We start from the raw sequence: 27,249 nt of genomic DNA, 5'->3' as shown, positions 1-27,249 counted from the left end.
CAGTCATTTTTATCAGCCCTGTGGAATGGAGAGTAGGAGATATCAGAAATAAAATAACTAGTATAAACAATAGCACACAATGAAAGGCCATAAAGAGAAGTCAGTTTTTGTTGGTTGGTTTCTTTAGTTCTATGATAGTTCAAAGTAGCTTACAAAATATCATTCTCACCTGGACTTACTATCTGAGCTGCTTCTAGAAAAGATAAAACAACATATTAGAATGGCCAGTATTAATGGCTCTGTGGAATAGAGGGAAATGGGAGGCAGAGATAGGGAAAGAAATGTAAAAGACTAAGACAGAGTAAAGTCTCAAACATCTGCATAAGCAATAGGATAGAATAGAAAGGAAACACTGCTCACCTGGACCTTCTTATACCCATGCACGCCTATGTAGCGTGTGACGTCATCATAGCAGGAAAACTTTCTCTATGCCTATTGGGCGCCGTTCGGGTGCGGTTCCTTAGCCCGCTTCCTAACCACGCCCATCACACCTCATTGGTTGTTGTACAGGGGGTGTGTTTGAACGTGTTCTACAAGTAGCCTGAAAAGATGGCTACACCTTGCAACATGGCTTCAAAGCGAAAATCGAATTTCTTGCATGGAGAGTTGCAGATATGGAAAATGGAGGTGGGGCAGACAATGACATTATGAAAGCAGGGAGAGTGGTGGGTGTGGGCATCTGTGTGTAACCTGACCTGGCCCCTTCTTTTCCCTAACAATTTATTCCCCTCCACACTTAACACAAAATTTAAGTCCCCAACAATCCCTCACACCAACACCCAGAAAAATCCATAAACTAAGGAAATACAGATAATGGGGGTGGGGAGGAGTGTCAAAGGCAGAAGGGAGTATAAAGGAGAACAAGCAAGTCATAGCACAAAGTTTCATCATTGAGGAAACAGAACACCACAAACACCAACTCACATGAGGGGGTCTTACATAGGCAAAATGGCTGTGCCAAAGCTTTCTATATACTAAGCACGCCTATGTAGCGGCGAACGTCATAGGAACCGTTAGAATTCAAATCTAATTGGATGTGCATTGGATGTGGTTTTGCAATATACAGCTGTAGTGACGTTGTAGTAATTTCCTTCACATCTCTAAGCTCTATGTTCTAAACAAAGTTACCTCTATAGCTCTATGCCTTAAGGCATTGCTTTTTCATCGTCCATACATCAGGGGGTTCAAGTCTTGAGTAAGGTTAGCAAATAGGTTATATTCATTTCTCAGCCAGGACACCTGGTAACTCTTTAGCCTTGCCTTTACATATCAATATTTTGCTTCAGCTTTTATTATGTGCAGCCCATTGTCTAATAGTTAATGCAACCTGTTCTCTCTCATGCTGAACACCCTCCCCCCACCAAAAACATCCCCCCCTAACTGGATCATTCTTCAACACCTGTCCAAGCCCTCTGAAGTTTGATTTAACTCATAGAAAACAAATATGAAATATGTATTAAAGAATTGCAGCACAAATAACGCCTAAACGGAACAGATTATTTACAGTCCTATATGCATTAGTACAGTGCTCAGAATGAAGATTAGCGTGTAAGAAAAACAGAGCTCCACCTCACATGCATTCAAGCACACTTGGGAATATGGGTTTGGGGCTCAGTGAAAGCAGCGCTTTTAGCCATTGAGCTAACACTCTTTTGTCTCAGCCTACTATGACATTATAGCTAAACTCCTTTTCCCTTAGCACTTCACTAAGATATGATATGACAAGGGAACGAGAGGAATTGGAGGTGTGGGTCAGTGAGGAAAGGCACTCTCTACCAATCGTGCGGCCTTTGAGGGTTCAAATCCCAGCCTGTATTTTACTTGTGGCGTATCAGCCTTCCAGGTGCACTTTGATGATGGTTTCCACTTCTTATAGGAGTTGAATATAACATTTCTCCATTTAAACATGGCATACGTTGTTAGTTTTGATCGTGGTAAAGTATACATTTCTGAAATGGTGAAGAAACAATAATATACAACGTCAGTAAGCGGTATAAGCAAATCCAAACTGCTATAAGCGCAAGAAAGCATTTGTAGCTCAACACGCTAATGCTCCTTTTCTGAGCTTTGCCATCTAAAACTCCCCGGTTTGACTCCCACCTTTGCTCATTTTAATAAGGTCCTAGTTTTTTCCTATTAGATCTTATAACATTTCCCTTTGCAGGCAAACCTATTTTCAACTTACCATGGCTCGGACATCCTAAGCAGTGATGAGAGAAACCTTTCCTCTGACAGCAAGATGACATTTGTGGATCGCCTGGTTAATGTGCTCTCATCACTGCGTAGGATGTCCGAGCCATGGTAAGTTGAAAATAGGTTTGCCTGCAAAGGGAAATGTTATAAGATCTAATAGGAAAAAACTAGGACCTTATTAAAATGAGCAAAGGTGGGAGTCGAACCGGGGAGTTTCAGAGGTCAGAGCTCAGAAGAGGAGCATTAGCATGTTGAGCTACACATGCTTTCTTGTGCTTACAGCAGTTTGGATTTGCTTATACCGCTTATTGTTTCTTCACCATTTCAGAAATGTATACTTTACCACGATAAAAACTAACAAAGTATGCCATGTTTAAATGGAGAAATGTTATATTCAACTCCTATAAGAAGTGGAAAGCATCATCAAAGTGCACCTGGAAGGCAGATACGCCACAAGTAAAATACAGGCTGGGATTTGAACCCTCAAAGCCCGGAAGTTTGGTAGAGAGTGCCTTTCCTCACTGACCCACAGCTACAATGCCTCTGGCTCCCTTGTCATATCATATCTTAGTGAAGTGCTAAGGGAAAAGGAGTTTAGCTATAATGTCATAGTAGGCTGAGACAAAAGAGTGTTAGCTCAATGGCTAAAAGCGCTGCTTTCACTGAGCCCCAAACCCATATTCCCAAGTGTGCTTGAATGCATGTGAGGTGGAGCTCCGTTTTTCTCACACGCTAATCTTCATTTTAAGCACTGTACTAATGCATATATAGGACTGTAAATAATCTGTTCCGTTTAGGCGTTCTTTGTGCTGCAATTCTTTAATACATATTTCATATTTGTTTTCTACTTGAAAACGTTCCAAATCTTTAAGCATTCCTTTGCTTAAACTTATTTGAGTTCATCCTGATATGATACCTAATGAAGCACAGACAGCTCAGTCAAGCAGCTGTAGTTCTATCGGTTAGGAGCCCAGCCTTTGCTGCTAACATCCAGAGGTTGTGGGTTCAACACCCACCACATCTTTTAATTGTGGCATATTACTTTGGAAGATGCAGATTGATGAGGTCACAATGAGGTCAGTTTTGTGCAACTGAACACCTCCATTTTGCAATGAGGGAAGCTGGAATGTTAAGGTGTGTATCTGTTTATTCTCTTTTTAAGTGCTGATAATGTGTGCTGGTTTTTCTTTGCTTTCAAAAGAGAGCCGATTGCACTGCTGTTTGTTGAGACAAAAAAGGGGGATGTAAAAGCCATGTGAAAATTATATTATGGTTTGGGCTGAAATGTGGTTTGTTATCCATGCAATATAATGTGTTCCATTGTTATGGAGTCATTATATTTATTAGGACAGAGAAAATATGAAAACTACCTATTGAAATTCACTATTGGAATTATTGATGAAAAAACACAGTGGACGTCTGCCTCGCGTGTAACAAAGAGCCGCAATTACGATAGTTGAAACGGCATTGAAATCCAAGTTAGACCAGGGTTTCTTACGTCTACATAATTCACGAGATTTAGACGCACAGGTTCGCCCAGGTAGCGCCTATCCAGCGTCCCCACGTGGCACGCCCACGGAACGCCCACGGAACGCCCACGTCCACAGCTGCAGACGGGACTATGCTTTCGATAGACGTTAGTTCGTTATGTACTACCTAGGGACGTCTATGTGTCGTTCATTACCCAATTAACATTAATTAAGACCCTTAACTCCGTGATTATTCAATTATATCCGACGTCCAAAGCACGCCTAAATTAAACGCAGTAATAGAGAATTTAGGCCAAAGTGGAGATATGGTGAGAAGCAACTGTTTCAGAACAGCTTTCATTCTATACCCAAGAACAGAAGGTGAGATAGAAACTTTCTGCTAAAATATCAGCTTATTCACTCATTTAAACTGCTGTCCATTCTTGTTTTGGATGGTTTATATCAGTGGTCTCAAACTTTCAGCCCAGGGGCCACATGCGGCCCGCCAGGTACTATTTTGAGGCCCTCTGTATGTTTATCATAATCACAAAAGTAAAATAAAACAGTTTCTTGATCATATGTCTCTTTAGCTATAAATTATAATATTATTATTAAGACTTAGGGCTCCTTTTACTAAGCTGCGGAGAAACTAACGCCAGCTAAATAGAGGTGTTAGCGTCTAGCGCACACGGCAATTTAGCGCACTAAAACCGCTAGCGCAGCTTAGTGAAAGGAGCCCTTAGCCAAAAGGAAAGATTTATAAACTATACAGGTAATGAGTTTTACCTCATGCAAAATTGTCATTTCTTTAATAAGACATTAACTATTTTTTCTGTGGCCCTCCAAGTACCAACAAATCTAAAATGTGGCCCTGCAAAGGGTTTGAGTTTGAAACCACTGGTTTATATATATTCAATGGCGTAGTAAGGTGGGGCGAGTGGGGGACGGACCGCCCTGGGCACCATCATCTCTCCATCCCCTCCCCCCTTCCTCCCACTCCCCGTACATCTTTAAATCTTCACCAGCGCGAGCAACTTCTCAGACCTGCTGCTCGCATTGGCCTGGCTCCCCTCTAAAATCACTTGATAATTGTTAACCGTTTTAGGTATACCGTATATTTGATACACGGTATATCAAAGATTAAATAAACTTGGAAACTTCTGGGTCACAGGGCCAGGAAGTGACATCAGAGGGAAAGCCAACACTAGTGCAAGCAGCAGACCGGAGAAGCTGCTTGCACTGGCACAGACTTAACGAGGTACAGGGGATAGGGAGGGCGTGAGTGTTGCTTGGGAGGGCGGGGAGGAAGGCGCACATGGGCACCACCTATCCTCACTATTCCACTGCATATATTCAAGAGAAAAACAAAAATTGCTTACTTTTATTGTGGGGGGATGAGTTCTCTGATAACAACACTACAAAGAATGACAGAATTAGATCACATAATTCAGTCTCCTGAAACTAGATCTAGTCAGAGTTTTCTAAAAAAACAACAACAACTTTACAGGCACACATGGTGTCACCAGACCTGTAGCTTTTTAGTTTGCATTTAGTTAAGCTGTTAATAAGAGCAGCTCATGTAGGGGATCTGAAAGGTTGTGTGGCTTATTGCACTGCTGCTGTCAAACACCTGCTATAGGTAAGAAAGGAAAGGTCACTTATTTTAAAATAAAGCAGGTACTTGTAGCCACACAGTCACCCGCATGAAGATTTGCCTTTAAATAGAAAACAAACCTAATGGACAAAAATATGAAATACTCATTCAGTCATTTTTTTATTTTTGTTGCAAGAAATACAAAATAGCACAGAAGAAAGAAGAACAACCCAAACGATAAAAGGAGGCCCTGGAAGATAAGTGTTAGGCTATGCTTTCCAAAGAGGTCTAGTGGGGCTGACATCCCAGAGAGTTTTAGATACCAAGAAAAAGGCTTGATCTTGAACTAAGCACATTTATTAATACATCCTACTTACAGTCAGTGCAGCTGTTTTCCTGTTTCCTTTGCCTGTGTGTGTGTAGACCTTGAGCTTCTGATCCCTGGCAATTTCATTGTACTATCCTCAAAATCTGAGCTGCAATATAAACAGAGCTAAACTATTATAACGCACAAATCATGGTCGGGATTACTAGGCCATGTCTCCAAAGGACATTACAGAAGTCTTTCCAAGGCAATAGTTACTGGATAATATAAAGACTGAACTCCACAACTTTCATCTTACAAATTAGACCAAGGCTATTCAATATTGTTCCACAGGCAGGCCAGGTGTTTAGGATTATCCACAATGAATATGCATGAGAGAGATTTGCATTCCAAGGAAGCAGTACATGTGAATCTCTCTCATGCATATTCATTGTGGAAATCCTAAACACCTGGCCTGACTTTGGATCTCAAGAACTGGAATTGAGTAGCCCTGAATTAAGCCGTGGGCCATCACATGGCCTTGTGAGACTAACCTACCAAGGTATAGCAATGATTAATGCCACCTGTAATCCAATTGCAGAATGTGTGATCACTGTGAGCTGGGGGAACTTTCTAAGACCCCTAAAAAATTAACTGTGCTGATCTCGGCACTGCAACAGAAGTAAACCAGTGCACTAAGTGCAATCAGCTTGTAAAATGCACGCTATTGAGCTGCATACAGGAATATTTCCAAAGCAGTTGTTGCAACCTGACAATTCAGGAGGCCCTAGGCCAGGGATCTCAAAGTCCCTCCTTGAGGGCCACAATCCAGTCGGGTTTTCAGGATTTCCCCAATGAATATACATTGAAAGCAGTGCATGCACATAGATCCCATGCATATTCATTGGGGAAATCCTAAAAACCCAACTGGATTGCGGCCCTCAAGGAGGGGCTTTGAGATCCCTGCCCTAGGCTTAGGTAGTGCATGTTCACTTATAAAAGCCACTTTGGGGGGGGAGGGGGGTTGTGCCCTCCAGTACTTAGCAGTTGTCAGAGAGCATGAGCCCAGGGTGTTGCTTTCTGACATATAGGGCTCCTTTTACAAAGGTGCGCCAGCATTTTTAGCGCATGCATCAGATTAGCGCGCGCTAGCTGAAAAATTACCGCCTGATTAAAAGGCGGTAGCGACTAGCGGGCGCTAAGCGTGCACTAAAACCGCTAGCACACCTTTGTAAAAGGAGCCCTTAGAATCAGTAAGTGGACATCAGATAATATGAGATTGGAGAAGTACAGGAACAAAGGTCTGGTTTGTGACCAGACACAATAAGTTAACACCAATGAATCAGGAACAGTACAGAACTGGCAGGCAAATAGCTGTTATCAATAAGGTACTAGTCAAGGCTGGTGGAGTGGAGGAGTAGCCTGAGAACCTGGGGGGCTGGGTTTGATTCCCAGCGCAATTCCTTGTGAATCTGGGCAAGCCACTTAACCTTCCATTGCTCCAGGTACAAGTTAAGTACCTGTGTATAATATGTAAACTGTTTTGATTGTAACCACAGAAAGGCAGCATATCAAATCCCATCCCCTTTCCCTTTGATGAAAGAGGGTTGGGAAAGCTAAGCAAGCAAAGGTTGGTAACTGAAGCCAAACCCAGGAATTCACATATGACCTTTAGCAAAGGGCAAGGAAGAATGGGAGTTCTTGGATTTAAATAGTTTCAAAGTGAGAACCAATCAGAGCAAGTCATGCCAGCATGTGACTTGTGATGGTATTTAAAAAAAACAAAAAAAACCCGTGGCTCACTTCATATGTGAGAAGGCTTACTTCCAGATTATTACGCAAACTTTAATTCAGCATTGGAGGTGAAGTTGTAAGTTCCCATTAATTTGATGGAAGACAATGGCAAGTTGAAAATCACCACTGGATCCCCAGGCTGGGCATCCTTGTGAATAGAATCCCTAAGTTGAAAACCCCCAGAGCTCCATCTGTTTGATTATATGAGGCTGTAAATCTTTAGCCTGCTCCATACAAGCAACAGCTGCCTTGCAATTCATGGTGTGACATACATAGTAAGATAGTAAATGATGCCAGATAAAGACTAGCATAGACTGTCTAATCTACCCAGTAAGGACGGTAGGGTTATAACTCTTGCTCTATGCTGATTACTCCCTCCCTCCTATGTTTTTTTGTTTGTTTTTGAAGTGTGGAAGTTGTTTAAGTTTTGTTTTAATACATCCTTAAAGTCCAACGGCTAGAAATGTTTGTGGTCAGCATTGCTTTTTTGATGACAGATGAGACTTCATTACCCACTCTGAAGGGGTATAGTAGAGATACATCGGTTCCCTGACGCAGTATCGAAACGTGGCACATGGAACCAGCGACTTTCTGAAGTTAAGTTTTACTTCTTTAAGTGCCTTGCATATAAGTTGATAAAGTTATAGCCAGTTTGGCATTTTTGAATCGTATAGTGACCAATACCATCATTTTGGAATATATGTAATGCACCATGCTGTTCTGATGAAGTTTAAACAAGATGGTCAATCCAAGTGATTTATGTGGGTTACTACTACTATTTGTCACTTATATAGCGCTGAAAGGCATACACAGTGCTGTACATTTTGACATTTAATAGACAGTCCCTGCTCGGGAAAGCTTACAATCTAACTTGGACAGACAGACATGACATATAGGCTTAACTCATGTTTATCTGTGTAAACTCATAGGCTGATTTTTGTCCCCTGCTCCCCAAGTCTCTGGCAGTAATGTGTTTTCACAGCACACATAAGTTCATCTTCCAATAAAATATGGAAGGATTAGGTTGGAGTGGGAGAGTTTATATGTGAAGGCTGTCACAACCCTAGTCCTAAAGCTCGGCTTGTGCCAGGAAAGGCTCCGCCTAACCCTTGACTTGCCTTGCAGAGGGCTAACCAATGTGACAGGGTAGACACAAATAGAAAGGAAGGCTCTGAATTCCCATTCAAACCCCATGTTATAAAACCCTGGGGAGGTGAGGAATATGGGGAGAACAGCCTCGGAGCAAAACCACAAGCTCAGGTAATTCACAGCTACTGGGCCTAATTAGGGCCCAGGGAAAAACCCAGCAAAAGCTACAGGCTGCCCTTCCCCCTTTCAGGACAGGGCGGGGTCGCCTCAATGCTTTAGAGGCAGCCCTGAGAAAGACCAAGTTAGTCTACCCTGGGTCAGCCCAGGAAGGGGGTTCTCAGGACGGATCTCCTGAGTCTCAGGCAAACCAGGATATTGAAATGGTTGATGAAGCCCCTGTTCCTGAAGCCAGCCAGCTAGCTAACCTGGAGCCCATGGAGTTTATGGACACTGCCATGGAACATGAAGCATCAGCAATGGATGAGAGTTGAGTACAATGACTTTACTTTTTTTGGCTGTGCTTAATTGTTGTGGACTTTTCTTTTCTGGTTTTTGGGAAACCTGCATGCACCTGTTTTGGAGCCCGGTGAGCAGTGCTGAGCTCACGGCTGTAAAGGTGCCTAGATCTGGTAGTATTAAAGCCAGGTTTAATTTGTTTGAAAGATTTTTGCTTTTTGCCTTTTTGGCGGCTGATTTGAGACTGAATGATAAACTGTGTGCAGGGGTAGTAGAGTGGGGAGAATCCACACAAGATCCTTGGGTGGGATTGTGGGGCCATTTGTGGCAAGTTATTGAAGAAGTGGATTCAGCTACTCCCCTCCCCCACCAACTGCTTGTTGAGTTGGTTGGGACAGGCCTGTTGCAAGCCAGGCCTAATTGGAACATTTCCATGCAATTGAGAAATTGACACAGTCTTATTCCTGCCCTGCTTGGGATTGCAGGCTTATTAAGGCTGGACTGAGGGGGGGAGTGGCTTAAGGAAGATGGCCGCGGGTGGCTGGAGCTAGACGCCACGGATGTTCCCGGACTGCTGTTATCTTGTAATGGTGAAACGAAAGTCCAAACTTCGGGTTTTTCCCGACGAATCTTTACCAACAGCAACAGGCCCGATGGACGTCTTTCTTCAGCGAGGGACGCCAACGCAGCCGGAGGCTTTCTCGGCTGGGAGAGACACGCTGGCTGAAGCGTTACAGCTCTCCCTCGAGGCAACATCCATAACTCCGGAAGAGCGGAGTCCTCCGAGTCGCCCGGGGGCGTTTGACCAGTCGATGGAAGAACTAAGTCCTCCGAGTTGTTCGGGGGCGTTTGACCAGGCGAAGGTGGAGGAAATGCCCCGGGGTGTTTACTCTCCAGACCTGCTGAGATCAGGAATCGGCCCAGCAGGAGGAGGGGTGAAGCCAAATCAACCATCTGTGCATTCGGAGGAGCTGGGACAGAAACTGCCTCAGGATTTCCTGACACTGACTTCATCGCCTGCTGAAGTTCCAGGTACTTTTTCACCAGAGGTTCTGGGTGCTGAACTGATACCATTGCAGAGGCCCAAGGTTTTCAATATGGAGACAATTTGGGAAGCAATATTTAGTTTGCAAATCTCTTTGGGAACCCAAATGCAGCAACTTACCACACGTTATACCTCTGTTGTGTCTGAAAATTTGGAAATGAAAAACAGGATATCCAGCGTTGAAAATAAAGTGGATGGACATGAAACCAGAATAAAAACAGTGGAGTCCCAGGCTTCGGTCTGGGTAAGAGATAGTGGAAACCTTAATTTTAAGGTAGAAATATTGGAAAATATGACTAGAAGAAGTAATCTTCGGATTATTAATTTTCCAAAATTACCACTTATCTCAGCGCAGGATACATTTAAAAAGTATTTGAAAGAAGTTTTGAAAGTTCACGAAACCTCCTATCCGCCTCTCACTAAAATTTATTATTTACCAACCAGAGCATCTGTTCAAAAACCAAACCAGCAGAATTTGTCTGCTGATAGTTTGGATTTGACAAATTTCCTTGAGAGGTCAGGTGAAGAGATACCGGCAACTGCTACGCTACTTGTACAATTTGCTATAGATGCTGACAGGGAATGGATGCTTAAAATGTTTTTTAAGTTTAAAGATGTACCATTTATGACTAAAATAGTGAGAATGTATCCAGACGTGTCACGAATAACCCAAAAGAGAAGAAAACAATTTCTAATTTTGAGACCAAGGGTTCTGCAATTAGGTGCGACGTTTGTACTCAGATTCCCCTGTAAATGTGTAATGACCTATCAAGGGAATAGATTTATTTTCTTTGAACCTCAGCAGTTGACAAAATTTATTTCTGCTAAAGAGCAAACTTAAAACTCCTGAGAGAAGTTCAGTCTCAATCAGCTCAAGCATAAGCTTTTTGGTTTTTGTTCTCTCCTGCTACCATCTTTAATTTCTTGTATTATTTGATAAAGATTTCAGCCATTGTAAAGCTTTCTCCCCCCTTAATTGAGGTCTAAAGATACAAACCAGTAATAATTCACATTTGGGTTTAATGACTTTGCCGTATGAGAAAGAAAAATCTTGTTCTGTTTTTGTATTTCAATTGTATATTTTTATTATCACCTATTGTCTCATTTTAATGTATGTACTGAGTTGTATTATTTTCTTGTTTTGACTAATATTATGTCAATACTATAAAATGAAAATAAAGAATTAAAAAAAAAAAAAAAGGCTGGACTATTATAGACTGTTACAGTACTTACCTCTTAATACCTGTAAGGAAGGTGTGGGCTTTTGTTTACAGCCCGGTTATTCTTTTTCATGTGTTTTTTTTTTGTTCATGAAATAAATGCACTAACCCCAGGTGAGGGGCTATGAACTCAATAAATTGAAACTCAGGTCTATTAGAAACTTTATTGTTGCTGACAAATTGTTTTTCCTTACTGACTAAGAACCAGCAGGACTTCCAGCTTTTCCTGGAGGCACGTCCAGCGCAGTCTATTCTGAGCGCTGATCGGGGGCCATCGTTCAAACCGGCACCGGCAGCGCCACAAGGCTGCACAATCAAACGATCTTGCATAATTTCTGACATGGAGTTTGCACAAGTACTTTGTATCCAGATTATGTTTCCAAGTTTATTAATTATTTGATTAATCGCTTATTCCGAATTCTAAGCGATGTACAAAACATTAATATCTTGAGTTACAATAATCAAAGGGAAACAGACAATATAAATATAACTAACAAGACAAAAACAAATGATACAGGAGGATGGGAATTGGATATTATGCATGCAGCCAGCATTTCTAAAGGAAAACTTTATCAGAGTCTTACCTTTTGAAGATGGTTTGCAGTCGCATAAGTCATATACGTGAGTTTATGAGTTGTCAAGGGGCTTTTTTCAGCAACAGTAGATTGAAATCACTAGATGCCCTGTAATCTAGTGGGAAGGTTCAGTAGAAGCAGGCCAGCATAAACCTAATGACTAATGGCAAGGGAGACATTGGGTTCCTTTCTACAAGGCAGGTTACAACTCCCCAGAAAGCAACAAAGTCAACATTAGCAGGGTTGTGGCAAGGTGCTGTCTAGTAATAGAGTGCCCACAAAAACACTCCTTGATTTTAAATGGTTACAAAATAGATGACAGTAAATACAAGTCCTAAAAAGTACGGTTAGCAAGTTCATACTCAATCACTTGCACTTTCACCCTTATCAGCTGCAATTGGTGCATAAGTTACAACCTGTCCTATACCATATAGCTTCTTATACCCCACAAATCTTAACAAGGATTCATTGTGATTTACAATAAGATTCTTAGGTAATCAACGGATACCATATGAAACTTTATGAGTTGATGAAACTGTAGCCTCAAAGGTGAAAGAATATTTCAGTAAATATTAGAGGCAGGCTCAGCATGATATTATGGATTTGCATTTTGTAGTCCTGGGGGAAGTAACCTTATTAAAGGGAGGTAAGATATCTGCTATATTAATAAGAAAAGAACAGTAATTTATTTATCATTGGAATACAGTGGAACCAGGGGGTTTAAACAAGGAAGCTGAATGGCTGTCATTGTAATTTTAAATATCCAATCAATGAGTGTAATGTCTTGAGACTCATGCATATGCGTGATGATTTATGCAATGGCATGTTTTGCCCATTGGACTGAGCGGTCGGGCATTTGGCAATTTTTCTTCCTGAGATTTTGGGCAGAACGAGGGGTATAATGAATATTAGCAGGTATGTTTAGTATGAGTATTATATTAATGAGATAGAAATTGCAAATTAATAAGACAGCTATGATTCTCATTGCATGTTTTCAATTTCTGGAGACGTGGAAGTGAAGTGTGATGAGGCACTAAGGGGTCCTTATATCAAGCTGCGGTAGGAGTTTAACGCACGTAATACAGCGCGTTAAATCGCCTGCCGCGCTAGCCGCTAACACCTGCATTGAGCAGGCGTTAGTTTTTTAGCCGGCCGCAGGGGGTTAGCGTGTGATGAAATGTCCAACACGCTAACCCCGCCAGCGCGGCTTGATAAAAGGACCCCTAAAGCTTTTAAAGTTTAGTTTCAATTCATGAAGACGCTATGGCGAAACACAGAACTGTGTCAAGCTGAAATATGGATTATCATTGATACCTACTGAGACGGTTTTAGTTTAAGCAGAAACTGGATAAGTTCAGGTTTGAGTCTGAGTCCAAAAAACATGCAAGTATTACTATCTATGAAGTTTGCATTGGACCTGGAAGTAGGGTTCAAAGACAAGTGGACTACATTGTATTAATTGCTTGAAGAAGATCATCAATATTTTGAAGAGACTGCAATGATAACAGAATGATAATATGTTGGCTATGAGTATTATGATATTTATAATCAGTTAATTGATATGGTAGAAGAAAAAGTTATAAAAATATTTTGTCTAATTTTAATAAATTGTGAAAAGAATTGTATTAGAGTTGATATATATATTTCAGTATATAATTGATGTTATAGAGGGAAAAACAAACCAAAACAATTGTTTGCTCTATAGAGGGAAAAACATTCAGCTGAATTTGATTTAGGAAGTTTTCAAATAGCCCATTTACTTAAGTAAGTGATTTTTAGAAAGTGTCCTTCTTGCGGATATATTGTATATTCAAATGAATGACATCCAATTATGTGGTTTCAGTGGATTGTTCGGGGGGGGGGGGGTTGTCATGGGGACGATCATGATTGTTCCATTTAACTATCAAAATCTCATGTAGGGGGCATACTAGAGGCCAGAAAATGAATTGAGATGGGCACAAGATTGAAGATTTGCCTCACACTGGCCCTGAGGGCAGATAAAATACAATCTAAAGACACGAGAGGCCATGAAGTAGTTGTATGGGTAACAGCAAACATCTGTTCTACAGAAACCAACTAAGGCCAGTGCTGGTAGGTTGGTTGAGGTCAGCAAGATAAGGAAAAAGAAATAGACAACAGATTCATAATTTAGTAACATTGCAGGCTGTGAAGGAGCTCGGTTGCTATCACAAGCTAACCCTCTGTCATCAGGTTGGTGGTAAATGAGTTCTATCTAGCAAGGCAATGGAAGTCCAGGGGGGTCAGATGTTTAGACAACTGTTTCAAATGAGCCAGAAAAGAAGACCAATTTGTCCTACAACAGTGCAAAGGGCAAACAGAAAGTCAAAGTGGAAACAAAAGATCTGAATGGTCATAAATTTATTCAGCAGCTGGTCTGTTTGGGATGGTTTATATCAGCTGCTGAATAAATTTATGGTCAAATAAATTTGATTTGATTTCTTATATACCGCTATACCGTGAGGTTCAAAGCGGTTTACAATGAAGATACATTAAAGATACATTAAAATAAAATAAATAAAAATGGTACTTTGGATTTCCCTAGCTGTCCCGAAGGCTCACAATCTAGCTAAATCTTTTGTTCCACTTTTATCTCTCTGTTTAATTAAACTGTTGAAACAGTTGTCTATCTAGTCGGGTGGGGAAATAGGTATTGGATTAAGTACAGGATATAAAATGCTCATCTAATCAGGATGGTAGAGAACCAAATTAAGTTGGATTACATGTGATATACTACAAGCAGTCAAGCTACTACCTCTGGCAGCTGGGATGCTGAGATATCCCTATATTGTGGAATGACTATATCAGTGGTCCCCAACCCTGTCCTGGAGGACCACCAGGCCAATTGGGTTTTCAGGCTAGCCCTAATGAATATGCATGGAGCAGATTGCAGGCCTGTCACTTCCATTATGTACAAATCTCTCTCATGCATATTTATTAGGGCTAGCCTGAAAACCCGATTGGCTTTGTGGTCCTCCAGGACAGGGTTGGGGACCATTGGACTACATCATTTGATCCAGTAATGACTTGAGCATGCTGGGTTGACCAATTGGTCTGTATCTGGTCTCATCTATTTATTTAGTGATATCTCAAGCCTCGCTAAACTAATAAAAATAGTGTCTTTTACCACACTAGCTGGTATTCATCTGCCTCTGAGGCAGTTATTTGGTGAAAAATGGCCATGTTGAATGACTTTGTGTAGACATAGGAGCTGAAAAAGGCAAATAAACACTGGATTTTACTAAGCCATAGTAGAGGTAACTGCTAAAACACTCAAAGAATTCCTATGAGCATCGGAGCAGTTACCTCACCAGACTGCAGTAGAAACCTGTACCGTGGCTTAATAAAATAAGCCCAAAGATTGTGTTTTTTACATGGTCTGCTCTTCTTTAGCAATTTTTCTGTCCAAACTTTATGTAAATAATTATCTGAAAAGCAATCTGAACATTTCTGCTCTCTGGGTAACTTCCAAATTCACTCAATGAATCATACTGACACTAATCTCATAGTGCCAAGGTGGTCTGTAAGGATAAGAACATAAGAATTGCCATACCAGGTCAGACCGAAGGTCCATCAAGCCCAGTATCCTGTTTCCAAGAATGGCCAACCCAGATCCCTAGTACCTAGCTAGATCCCAAGTAATAAAACAGATTTATGCTGCTTACCCTAGGAAAAACAGTGGATTTCCCCAAGCCATCTCAATAATGGCCTGTAGACTTCTCTGTTAGTAAATTATCCAAACCTTTTATAAATCTTGCTAAGCTAACTGATTTCACCACATTCTCCAGCAAAGAACTCCAGAGTTTAATTACACATTGTGTAATAAAATATTTTCTCTGGTTTGTTTTAAATCTACTTCTTAGTAGCTTTATCGTATGCTCTCTAATCCTTTAAGTTCAAAGATTTTACTGAATTTTAATATACATTTTTGGAAAGAGTAAGCAGTCGATTCACATTTACCCTTTCCACTCCACTCAGTGTTTTATTGACCTCTGTCATATCACCCTTGAGCTTGCTCTTCTCCAAGCTTAAGAGCCCTAGCTACATTAGCCTTTCCTCATAGGGAAGTCATCCCATCTCTTTTATCATTTTTGTTGCCCTTCTCTGTACCTTTTCTAATTCCACCATGGTCTCCTTTTATGACGGTGCGCTAGCGTTTTTAGCACGTGCTACAATGCCGCACATGCTAACCCCGCGCTACATGGAAAATACTAACGCCAGCTCTATGGAGGCGTTAGCATCTAGCGTGCGTGCTAAAGACGCTAGCGCACCTTCGTAAAAGGAGCCCCATATCTTTTATGAGCTATGTCGACCAGAATTGCACACAGTATTCGAGGTGCAGCCGTACCATAGAGCGATACAAGGGCATTATAACATTTTCATCTTTGTTTTACATTTCTTTCCTGATAATTCCTAACATCCTCTTTGCTTTCTTAGCCACCATCACACATCGAGCTGAGGGTTTTAATGTATCCTCAGTGATGACACCTAGATCTTTTATTGGGGCAATGATTCCTAACATGGAATCCTGCAACATGTAGCCATAGTTTGAGTTCCTTAAAAAAAAATTCAGTAGATTGGTGAGGCAAGATTTCCCTTGACCAAATCCATGTTGGCTTTCTCTCATTAAACCATGCTCGTGTATATGTTCTGTCATTTTGTTGTTCATAATAGTCTCTACCATTTTGCCTGGCACTGTTTTCCAGATCACCTCTGGAATCCTTTCAGTTGCATTGCATAGGCAGTGAAATAGGCAGTGCTATTGAATATCCACAGATAGCAGTAAATAGACCACTTATCCAGTTAACTGCTGATATGATCCAGAATATTTGAATATTGGACCCCCTGGTTTTTATTTTGCTCTGTAAAACACTCTCATATTAACAACTGAGGTGCACAATTAATTGCATAAAAGACTGAAAAATGCCTGAGTTGTTACTTTTCTGAGGATAAAATTGTCAAAGAAACCACAAGTAAGGCTATTACATCTCTAATCATCAGCTTTGTAGAGAACTGTAATCTTAGTTCTACACCATTCTGCTTATGGTATTCTTAACAATCAGGTTTCTAAATATTGCTGCTTGACTTCTTCCAACTCCCAAAGTATGGTTGACGCAAAGATCTACAACAAAGTTGACATTCCCAAAGGAGTAAACAGAATAAGAAATGTTTATAAGACCCTCCTTTTTTTTTTTTTTTTGCTTTTAAGTGGGGTCATAATATGAAAGATATTCTGGATCCCTTTTGTTTACCTTTTGATGGGTTGGCTTTTCAAGAGGAGGATCCTCCTGGCCATTTACCTTCTAACTGGTGCAGTGTTTATGACAGTTCTTTTTCTGGATCTTTTCTGACGTTGAATGGGTGTACAGTGGCATTGCAACAGCACACTACTTGGCAGCCCACTAAAGTTATTTAGGCAGCTTGGTGCCCATGTTTATTAGTATATGTGGGTAAAACCAGACATTCGTTGAAAACTTGTTTGATGGAACATTGGAGCAGACTCTATTGTCGGGGCTTAAATGCTCCTTTGCTATCTCACAGCCTCACAACGTCATCATCTTTGAGTGAGCTTCATTTTGTAGAACTTGAGAAAATGATTTCATCCTGTAGAGGTGGTGATGTAGAGTCGAAGCTCCTACATAAAAAAAGCAGTGGATTTTTTGTTTGTTTGTTTAGCTACCATGGAGACTCTTGGTTTGAATAAAGAACTGGCGTGGTGGAAAGGTTTAATTCTGTTTCCTTGTTTGTTTGAATTTTGGAGTGATTGAGCAGGGGTTTCTCCTGCTGTCATTTTCTTACAAATTTGAATGGTAGAGGTATAGAATATGATGTGGCAGGGAATGCTGCTACTATTTGGGTTTTTGCCAGGTACTTGTGACCTGGATTGGCCTCCATGAAGACGGGATACTGAGCTAGATAGACCATTGGTCTGATCCAGTAAGGCTATTCTTATGTTCTTATGATGTACTTTTTGAATCATCACAGTTAACTATTGGCCCCTTTTAAAAAATGCATTGAAAAATGGGCTTAGCATGTTTAATATGGGGCTTTCCTGTGCAATAAGCCCATTTTTTTTACCTGCCAGTAAAATTTTGTATTATGCATTTAGCACGCGCTAATGTGATAGTGTCCTTTGAAGAATTCCACCCCACCCCCCCAGATGTGATAAATTTAAAAAATAAATAACATGTTTTAACCTGGTTTGCGATAAGTGTGCATTAGAGCTTAATGCCCTTTAAAGGACCCTTATGTTTTTGAGCAGTAGAGTGTCTAATTACTTCTGATGGAGACATTCCAGAAACTCTGCCTGTTTAAACCACTGGATTATCTGTTTGTTTAAATGTTGAGCTTCTTTTCAGCTAAACTGTGTAGCTTTCCTTTATTTTTGCCTTTACTTTTCTCTCCTTAAAAGGGCTTAACATGTAGGGCCCTTTTTACAAAACTGCGGTAGCGATTCTTCCACGGTAAAAGCTTCAGAATGGGCTTCAGTTGCTTCAGGGGAATTACTACCGTGGCTTTGAGAAAGGAGGGCTTAGAGCAAATGTTATAATAAGGGTCCTTTTACTAAGGTGGGGTAGCCGATTTAGCGCGCGCTAAAAATTAACGCACGCTATATGCTAACGCGTCCATTATATCCTATGGACACATTAGCATTTAGCATGCGCACTAAATTGGCTAGCGCGCCTTAGTAAAAGACCCCCATAGTTTCTTATTCTATTTATCATAATTTTTCCCGTATTTTATTTAGTACATTCACTCTATTTTTTCTAAACAAGTGTATATATTTTGAATTTTCATAAAAATAGAAACATAAAAGTTAAGCAGCTAAACCTTTCAATAATCAACCTAATGCTTTCAAATAATGAAGAAAAATATTTAACCTGAAATAGCCAAAAATCCTAACTAGGATGCTTCTGGGTAAAAGGGATGTTTATCTGAAAAATAAAATACAGTAACATAGACCAGAAAACACTTGTCAAAAATTAACTTGGGTTATTTTGGTAAAGTATGGTAAAAAATGGCTTTAGCATACCCATATGCAGATTTTTCCTGTGTGCTAAGGTCATGTTTACCACAGCCAGAAAATGGCTGATTTTTTTTTTTTTTCTATTAATGGCCATGCACTACTGTTGCCATTAGCATTCAGCCTTTAAAAATATTACTGCAAAACACTGATACTTATTTTGTAAGCAGTATGGGCCTGATTCTATAAACAGCACCTAACTTGTAAATGTCACTCCACGCGGTTGTCAATCAACTGCATGGTGCCATTTATAGAATCAAGCCTAATGCTGCCTAAGTGGATTAGGACATCCTAGAGGTGTGTGTTAGCTGCCATCGACTCATATTCAAGTCCTATGAACTTAATGAATTACAGATCTAAAAAGAAATCTGTTTTTTGCTAGTCCAGTAAGGTCCTCCAGTGTCATCCTAATGGCTGTTTTCAATGTGTCCAGCTATCTGATTGCAGGTCACCCTCTTTGCCTGGTTCCTTCGATCTTCCCAAACATGATGTCCTTCTCCAGTGATCTCTCTCATCTGACAGTGTGACCAAAATAAGACAGTCATAACTTTATCCTAGAAGTAAGCACTGGTATATTAAGCCAGGTTTTACCTGGCCTAATTTACTGGCGCCTACCTCAAACACCTAGTGATATATAAGTCTACCAAGCCTATTCTCCACCCCTAACCATGCCTACTTTTCAGGTAGGTATCATTAGGAGGGCACCATGTGGATATCCTTGTGCAACCCTAATTAGCTATTTAAAAAAAATTTAAATTTTAATGGTGTGGTCAATTATCATGTCATTTAACCATTAAAAAACAATTAAGTTGCATGCAAATTTTACTTAGGCATTGCTAGATATCTGTAATTAGGGCACCTAGTGATGTCTAACGTAGATGTCATTTATAGAATCAGGCCCTAAGGGCTCACCAATTCATATGCGGTAATGTGAATATGCTAACTGATTTGCATAGGAACACCTATTCTGTGTCTCCCAAGATATGCCCTCTCCAGCACAAAAATATATATAACAAATGGGTAGTTTGTACCAATATGGAACTCAGTGGCGTAGTAAGGGTAGGCAGGGGGAGGACACCCCGAGCGCCATGCTCATTCCCTATCTTCCCTCGCCCCCTATCTATCTAAAACTTTGCCAGCACAAGCATATTCTCTGGCCTCCTGCTCGTGCCAGCCTAGCTCCCCTTTGAAATAATTTCCGGGTCACGGGGCCAGGAAGTTATGTCAGAGGGAAAGCCAACACCGGCATGAGCAGTAGGCTGGAGAAGCTGCTTGTGCTGGTGAAGATTTAAAGAGGTACAGGTGGAAGGGAGGGTGCAAGTGTGGCATGGGGGCGGGGAAGGACAGGGGGGGAGAGAAAAGAGGGCACAGGGGGCAGGCGCCTCCTACCCTCACTATGCCACTGATGGAACTTATCACAGGATGTCTGGTAAAGCATTTTAAGCTGTGGGAAGCATGTGCTAGTGCTTTTCACAGCCTCATAAAAGGACTCCTATGGGAGCTGTTCAATAAATATCCTTTAGAAGCAGATTTCTGGCAGTTACCCTTCAACTGGTTGTGACTATGAGCTGTCAGATGTCCATTGGTGGACCTCTGTATGTTTATATTGTATATATGAAAAGGAGGTAGAGGTTATGAGTGAAGCCAAGTGCTGTAAATGAGAACTGTTAGATAATTTTATATCTGGACAATCATGGCTTTTGTGAATTGTATCACGGTACTTGGCCGTTCTATTGTTGTTTTGTAATTTCCTAAAAATGAATACAAATATGAACCAAATAAATAAAAAAGAAGCTACAGATTCAAGGATGCAAGGAAAACTACTGTGCCAGCCTAGAAAGTTCAGACAAGGTCCTCTACACTGGTGTGAAACAGAGTTTCATGACCCCTGTGCAAGGCTCTATTGCAGCTGTTTGTCATCACAGACAAAATGTAATCCCGCCTCTTCTTGTTTATATGCAAATATCTGAGCAATAAAGAAGCTTGCCAAAAGGAATATTTTCTGACACTAAATAAAATTCCACATAGGAGAATGCATGACACAATTTTTTAATATACATTTCTGTCATCCTTGATCTCCCTTGGCTTGAAATATCATTAATTTCAGTTCAGCAGGTTATATGTAAAAACTAGGGGCTCCTTTTATCAAGGTGCGCTACGGGGGTTAGCGCGTCGAACATTTCATCACGCGCTAACCCTTGCGGCAAGCCAAAAAACTAACGCCTAGTCAATGGAGGTGTTAGCGACTAGCGTGGCAGGCGGTTGAACGCGCGGCATTCCATGCTTTAACCGCCTACCGCACCTTGATAAAAGGAGCCCTAGGACTCATTCACTAATGTGCATTATACATAAGAACATAAGCATTGCCATCAAGCCCAACATCCTGTTTCTAACAGTGGCCAATCCAGGTCTCAAGTACCTTGCAAGATCCCAAAGAATAAAACAGATTTTATACTGCTTATCCTAAAATAAGCAGTGTGTTTTCACAAATCCATCTTAATAATATCTAAAAGTACCTGACTACTATTCAAAGTACTGTAAACTGCTCCGGGTGAATCTCTTCATAAAAAAAAGGTGGTAAATAAATCCCAATAAATAAATATAATAATGGCTTAACGACTTTTATTTTAGGAAATTATCTAAACCTTGCTTTTACAATATTCTCTGGCAACAAATTCCAGAGTTTACTTGCATGTTGAGTGAAGAAATAGTCCTGGTATTTCTGGAAAGAATAAACATGCAATTCACATCTACCTGTTCCACTCCACTCAGTATTTTATAGACCTCTATCATATCTCCTATGAGATGTCTCTTCTCCAAGCTGAACATCTGTGTGAATCATTTGCATGCAAACTTTTTAGAGCATCAATAGCTCTTTCTGAATCGGCCAAAAAATGAGATTGTGCAGACCCATATGGTCTTACCGATCCTCTTAATGCATCTAGGCCTCGGTCTCCTATTCTCAGAATGAAAACGTCCTATTTCTCTTAGCTCAATCATAAGACCACTGGTGAACTTATGTTGAACAGTACAAAAGGAAGTGGGAACGGACAATGAACACTCAACTGAAGATCACTAATGTAAAACCAACTTGTTCAGTGATTTTGGTTACTCTGGCATGTTAGTTGGACCGAGCTTTGTTTTATCCCAGACCTGTCTGAACATATATGCAACAGTGACCCCTGATGCAGGCGTTTCTCAGACGCCAAAACACAGTGCTGTCTCGGGTCCACAGCTTCTGCGTGTGTCCTTTTATGAAATAAACAAGTTGGTTTTACATCAGTGATCTTCAGTGGAGTGTTCATTGTCCGTTCCCACTTCATTTTGTACTGTTTTATATCCGTGGGTTCTCTGTTCTGTTGGACTGTTTGGTGTTTACTTGAATTTATGTTGAAACAATTTTTTATTGAAGACAACAACAAAGTCAAACAATCCAATATACAAGATATAAAAATACAAAAATAAACCAGAAAAGTAATCATATACTTCAAGACATCAAATTATTTCCTGTGTAGTAACAAAGATATTCGAAGAATGACAGAAACCCCCTCCCTCCCCCTGAACATCCCCCAAAACAGCAAGTCCCAACGACAACAACTATAAGCTACAGCTTAGCCTCATGTAGTCTTGTTCAGTACCGGAAGGAAATAGTAAGGAGGAAGCTGTATATGGTAATCACAGAACATAGCCCCTCCCCCCCTAAAAAAAAGAAGAAAGGCAAGCCAACACCCCTGAGCCCCCAACTGGGTTGAAACATCAAAGATCTCTGCAAAATCAGAGGGAATTCAGTATCTCATTACATGAATGAGGTGGCAAGACCTGTAGATAGGAGTTCCAGGTCTGGAGGAAGCACTTCTTGCTCTTATGACTAATCCTTGCCGAGTGACGCTCCAATATTATTTCATTGTACTCTAGTCCGCTCTTTTTGGACCTATGTCTGGAACACCATACAATCTATTACTAACTGCTCAGAAGAAATCTCTATAGACATTGTAATCCTTCGATCTCAACACCCATGTTTCACACAATCAAATTGTCCACCTAAACTCATTGATACCATGTTGGTGACTGCTCTCATGCACATTCTAAAAAATTGGAAATCACCCTCGCTATTAGATTATACCTTTTGGTGGAACTCTCTGAGTATGTATCATAGATTTGAATCCTATGCATATGAGAAGAGAGTTACATTCCGAACCTGCATGAACTTGAAATACAACAAATCTCCATGGTCATTCTTAGACTCCTATGTACGCTCATCTTCTTAGACACTCCTGTTATCCTTTTCTTCTCCTCTCTTCTCTCTTTCATTTTTCTTTCCTTTTTCTTTTCTGCTCTCTCTCATCTTTATCTTATATATCCCTTACATACATTTTTAATAATTGGAGCCTTTGCTCCTATACAGTTAAACATAGATTTATATATTTTATATACAGAAAGCTTTATTTTGTTTCTATGTACTTTAAATGATTCTTGTATCCTTTAAAATACTTAATAAAAATTATTGAACTGAAAAAAAAAAAAAAAAAAAAAAGAGTGTAAGCAATTCCTCCAACTCCAATAGGAGGGTGCAACCCCTGTCATCCAAACCTACAAAATCTCCTTCTGCCCTAACTTGCACATGAACTGTCAGGAACCCCATGAAGGAAGATGAAATACCTCATATTTATCCAACAGCAAAACAGCTGCAGAAAGGGGTAATGAGCAATGAAACAGATATTCAGCAAATCTCAGAAGCCCAGTCCAAAAATGTTGCACCGTCTGGCAGGACCGAAACGCATGAAAAAAGGTATGGACCTGCAGTGAGCATTTTTGACAAAGAGAGGTGGATGTATAGCCCGCATAAAAAAGCTGCTCCTGTGTAAAATAGGCTTGATGGAGAGTATGAAACTGGCATTCCCGCAAGTCGGCACTCACCGAAATCCTGGGAATCCTTTTAATTAAAGCAAGGAGATCAATAGAATCGGTGGGCATCCCCAAATCTCGACTCTGTCGAGCACGCAACGCATCTCTATCTGACTGTCCAAAAAGTCCGCCTGTCTGTCCGCCTGTCCAAAAAGTCTGTTGTAGGCCCGAAACTGTGAAACCATTCTCCAGGGTCCAAAAGTTCTTGAAACTTAGCTTCAATCGGAAACTGCAGTGCAGCACAAGGTAGGGATCCAACATAATATTGGAGTTGTTTGAAAGCCAAGAAATCGCCCAACAACAGACCACAGTTGTTTTGAATAAAGGCCCACGACACCAGACCACCATCCTCCTGTAACACATTAGTCAAGAGTGTAAAATCCCGGGCTAACATTCTATGGAAACTGACATTATCCGAGCCTGGGGAAAATTGTAAATTCCCAGTAATAGGCAAATAGTGAGTAAATCTGGGATTACGACCCCACCACTTCAATAAAACCGTCTAAACTGTACGCAGGGTGGAGGAAACAATCCCGGAGGGACCTGTAGAAGGGAAAAAACATGCCAAGGGGCAAAATAAGCTTCCTCAAGTGCTTTGGGGGTAAAGTTCTGATGATACTAGCACCACTCCCCCAAATGCCGGGTTAAGGTGAACTTATAACCTACTTTGAATGGTGATACTGTGAGGCTGACTCTACAGTTCGTAATAGATATTTTGAAGAGGCAACTGCTCCAGGGAGGAAAGAGTAGGCATTACTCCTGCCCATAGGCTCTCCTACACCACCAGGAGGCTTCAAGGTAGGCCCAGGCCTACCTTGAGTTTCTTCAAGAGGATGGGAGGGAGTATTGGAAAGTGGGGCATTACGCAGTTCTGAGGTGTGGATTGGAAAGAGGGTAAGAGGAGATCAAAATCATGACAGCCATTGGGACCTGACCACACACCCTTATACAGGTCCTGGCCAATATTCAACTAGGACCGTTTAAGCTCCAGCAGCTTCCATAGCAAGAATTAGCCCAAATCTTCAGTCTCAGTGCCCAGACATGGCCTGGCCCTGTATATCCAGTGTAATTCTGCCTGCAGCGGTCAGTGTTTGACTGAATAAAATTAGTAGGCATGAGTCCTCTGTTTCACAGATCAAGGTCATTTTAAGATCCTCATGTAAAGCTGGAATGGTTTCACAGCTCAGCTGGTTCTGAAGCTGAGATCAAACTGCAAGTACAGTATTACTGTTCCTTCTCCAGCAGGTACTATTGGTTATGCAGACATGTTTTCTCTGCCCTCCTGTTTTCTAGCAAGAGCCAGAAAAGTCTCGAAGCAACTAATCTGCTACAAATGGATGACATCCCTGCATGCATCTTTAATAGTTATTATCTGTACAGATGCAGCTACCTGCTTCCATATTGTCTTTCTACATCAAAGCTTACATTAACATAAAAGTGATGCAGTTAAAATTTTTGTTTAGGGATTGTTGTTTTTTTTTTTGCATTATTGCCACCATATTAAATTTTGTGTTATATAGCAGCAGGACCGCCCATGCTCATACTCAGGTGATTTTCATATTTTACATATCGTCTCCTCATTATCATATGCATCTGCATTATTATGTTGTTACTCGAGCAGGTGGCATCAATTCTAATGTGCTTTTGTAAACAGACATCATACTGTTTCTTTTTATTCTGCATTTATAACATTTTTCAAAATATACACATTGTTGAAGGAAATAAAGTGGTCCTTCCAGAATCAAGAAAAACAGGAAAGCTTCCTGTTTACATATTCTACTAAAAGGAAAATGGCAAAGGCCAAAATCTTGTAGCCCACATTTGGAAGGAGACCAAAATGCAGAGAAGAAGAAGAAAGAAAATATGAGGCCATAAATTGTTCCATCTTTCTATACCAATAATACAAACAAGAATGCCATTTAATGTGGTTATGTCTCTTGTAAAGCCCCTAAGCTACATGTAGAGCATATGTGAGAAATTCTCTAAAAGGAGATTCCATCCCCCTTCAGTTTATAAAGAAGGGAGAATTTAATCTTACCAGGTTCTGGACTTTTCCTTCTCTAGTTAGAGTAAAAACAGAAGCAGTCCTGCCTGCTGTAGGTCTTGAGCACACCCTGCAGTTAGGTAAGGACAAAACCTGTGGTAGATTCATTTAAATAGCAGTGGTACTCCCAAGAAGTTGCTGGGCTCACTCTGCTTCTACTAGCAGTACCAATGTAATCCTCCATGGGCTGGTTTGAATTATGGGATGCTGTTGATGCAATGGAACAGTGACAATTGAGATAGAACCAAGGCAGAGACTAGAGATAGGAAAGCAGGGATTCATTTTGAAATTAATAAAATATTTAAATTTTATATATATATATATATATATATATATATATATATATATTAGCGTTTGGTTATTTATATTGTTATACTTTTCTTTGCACGTTTAGTGTAATCCACCAAGGTTAGTAGATTGTGTGGAATATATATATATATTCGAAGGATAGTATATTCCATATATACTATCCGAACTATTAAGGATATATACTAAGAATATATATATATTCCACACAATTTACTATCCTTGGTGAATTGCACTAAACGTGCACAGAAAAGTATAATATAAATAACCAAACACTAACATCATACATAACAAGACAAATAGCTTTAATTAAAAAATTTTTTAAAAGTGCATATCTCCAATTTGTTAAACACATCATAGTAACATAGAAATATGATGGCAGATAAAGGCGCTATGTCCAGTCTGTCCATTGGCAGCATCCACTATCTCCTCTCTAAGAGATCCCACGTGCTTGCCCCATGTAAGTAAGATCTGGCATTTGTTCATTTCTCATTGAATGCATGCTGAAACAATGCAGTCTTTAAAATCTTCTTAAAGGCTTCCATGTTTCTGAGTGATCTCACAAAAAGCGACAACGTATTTCAAAGTTTTGATCCAACTGTGTAGAGATTGAGATCCTATAATCTTCCAGGTGTTTTGAATGAAAAGATGGAATATCAAGTAGATGAAATGATCCAGAACATAAAACCCTTGAGGGCAGGTAAAAATGTGAACTTGATGCAAATAGCAGGCACACAATTAGTCAAAACCTTGAAAGCAAGTAGTAAAATTTTATACTGAATTTGATATTCAACTGGAAGTCAATGAAGATGCATTAGTGTCGGTATGATATGGTCAAATCTCAAGAGACCATATAACACATATTCAGTAGCATTTTGTGCAATTTGTAGACACCTCAGTGCTTTTTTTGGTAATCCAATTAACAACTGTTATAGTAGTCAAAATGCAGAATAATAACACTTTGTACCATCAGTCTAAAATTTCCTGGACTCTTTGAGCATGTACTTTATACAATTACCCTCATAGAGACTTTATGGTTGAAAGGTAATATTTTTAAAGGCTGAATGCTAATGGCAACATTAGTGTATGGCCATTAATAGAAAAAAAAATTAGCCAGTTAAAGCTTCATCCACATCTAGAACACTCAAAGAACTGTATAGGAAAACTAAAATTACAAATATATATAACTATAAATATATATTTTTAAAAATCT

The sequence above is a fragment of the Geotrypetes seraphini genome, chromosome 5, assembly GCF_902459505.1.
Source record: "Geotrypetes seraphini chromosome 5, aGeoSer1.1, whole genome shotgun sequence".
NCBI lineage: Eukaryota > Metazoa > Chordata > Amphibia > Gymnophiona > Dermophiidae > Geotrypetes > Geotrypetes seraphini.
The sequence above is the reverse complement of the archived record's forward strand: the minus strand, read 5'-3'. Positions refer to the sequence as shown.